Here is a 2,430-nt window from a genome sequence, read left to right on the forward strand (position 1 = left end):
ATTGGATACCTGTAGAGGTACTATAGCTTGAACACTTGATTCTACACCAAATTCTCCTTGATTTAAAAGGTAAAAATCGAATCTTGATATTCTAGTTTTTTTTTTTGTGATTCTATTCACCTCAATTGGATCATGGTTTTTGGAAATCGTTTTACATAAAAATTCCACTATATTATGTTCTTTGTTCAAAAAACGGTTTTAAGCAATACCCGAATTTCCAACAAAGGAGGCACCAACTGAGCAATCGTAAGATATCCCACAAGAACATGTTACTTCACCTGTTTCACCAACATCAAAAGCCTATGAAGCTATGGAGCCAATAGATGATGTCACATTTTTATGCTTGTATATTGATTGTGAACTAGTAACTTTGGAAGAAGCAGAAAAAGAGGAGAATTAGATATGAGCAATGATGAAGAAAAAGATCCATTGTGAAAAACGAGACTTGGGAATTAGCTTCACTTTTAGAGGGGCATAAAGCAATTGGTGTCAAGTGGGCTTAGAGGGCAAAGGAGAATGCAAAAGGAGAAACTGAAATATACAAAGCAGGACTAGTTGCAAAAGGCTATAGTCAAATAGCCGAAATCGATTATGATGAAGTATTTGCTCCTGTTGCTCGACTTGAGACAATTAGAGCTATTATTTCAATGGATTCTCAAAACCATTGGAAGATCCATCAGATGGATGTGAAGTCCATGTTTCTAAACAAGATATTTGAAGAAGAAATTCATATTCAACAACCATTGGGTTTTAAAGTCAATAGACGTAAAGATAAAGTCTTAAAGTTGAAGAAGACTCTATACGACTTAAAGCAGGCACCAAGAGCATGGAATAGTCGTATTGATGTATACTTTCAAGAGAAGGGTTTTACTAAATACCCTTATGAACATGCCCTTTACATGAAGGTCAAAGATGGAGAATTTTAATTGTTTGTTTATGCGTGGATGATTTAATTTCCACAGGGAGTAATCCAAGCTTGTTTGAAGAACTCAAGAATACAATGACTAAGGATTTCGTGATGACTGACATCGAGTTAACGACTTACTATCTTGGGATTTGGGTTTTGAAGTTAAATAGAACGAGAACGGTATATCTATCTCTTAAAGAAACTATGCACTTGAGATACTTTAGAAGTTCAAAATGGAGAATTGTAGTCGATAAGTACTCCATAAAGTTGTCCAATCACAAGGGAGTAGAAAAAGTGGATCCAACCCATTTCAAGAGCCTGGTCGGAAGTTTGCGATACTTAATTTGTACAAGGCTAGACATCATGTATGTTGTTGGACTCGCCAGGCGCTATTATGGAGTCAACAACAACTATAAATTTCCAGGTTGCCAAGAAAATTCTTCGGTATCTTAAATGTACGTTTGATTTTGGCTTATTTTATTCGACTTTAGATAGTTACAAGCTTGTTGGTTATAGCTACAGCAGTTGGTGTGTGAGATGTAAATGATCGAAAAATCACGTATGAGTTTGTGTTTTTCATGGGAGACACGACTTTTACATGAGTATCAAAGAAGCAAACAATCGTCACACACTCTACTAGTAAGGTCGAATATGTAGCTGCCACTTCATGTGTATGTCATGCAATTTGGGTCGGGAATTTGTTAAAGAAGATAAGTTTGATTCAAGAAGAGCCGACAAAGATTTGCGTCGACAACAAGTCAACTATTGCGATAGCGGAGAATCCAGTTTCTTAAGATCAAATTGCAAATATCTTTACCAATTAAGCCGCTCAAGTTTGAAGATTTTGCAAAACTAAAAAGTTTGCTGAGACTTGGTAAAACAAGTTTAAAGGGGGTGTTGGATTATAAACTTGGGAGCCCATGAAGTCCAAGCACAAATCGCAGATATGAAAGTTTTTTATTATTTAATAAGTTTGTATTAGAATAGATTGTGTTGTGAATGAATAAAAGGGTATGGATATGAATGAGTTTTGTAATCATACAAGTGAAAATTAAAACATCATTAAGTTTATAGAAAGAGCCAATGAAGGTTGAAGTTTATTTTTTGGGTTCCAACTTCATCCTCTCCCGAGTGTTTATATATAAATTAGAAGCGTATTCGTGCAATGCAGAGAGATACATCGTAATTTTAATATTTCATTTTATTATTTATCTCAGTCGATGTTATAATATGACTTTATGTGATTTTGAAAAAGCGATGATGTTTTTATTTTTGAATAACATATATGTTCGAAGATATCAAAAAAATTTGACAAAAATATATCGATATTAGTATCAAATTAACTATTTGAAATTTTATCATTTTTATGTGTAATTTTTTAATTCAATTTTTTTTTATAATTTAATTTATGTACAATAACGAAGTGATTTATATTTGATTTAATAATATTTTTTTTATAAAGATAATAATTATTTATTTTGTTGGAACTCGATAATTATTCTAATTATATTTTAGATTTTTTA

This window comes from Cynara cardunculus (assembly GCF_001531365.2).
Source record: "Cynara cardunculus var. scolymus isolate 2C chromosome LG 2, CcrdV1, whole genome shotgun sequence".
Taxonomy (NCBI): Eukaryota; Viridiplantae; Streptophyta; class Magnoliopsida; order Asterales; family Asteraceae; genus Cynara; species Cynara cardunculus.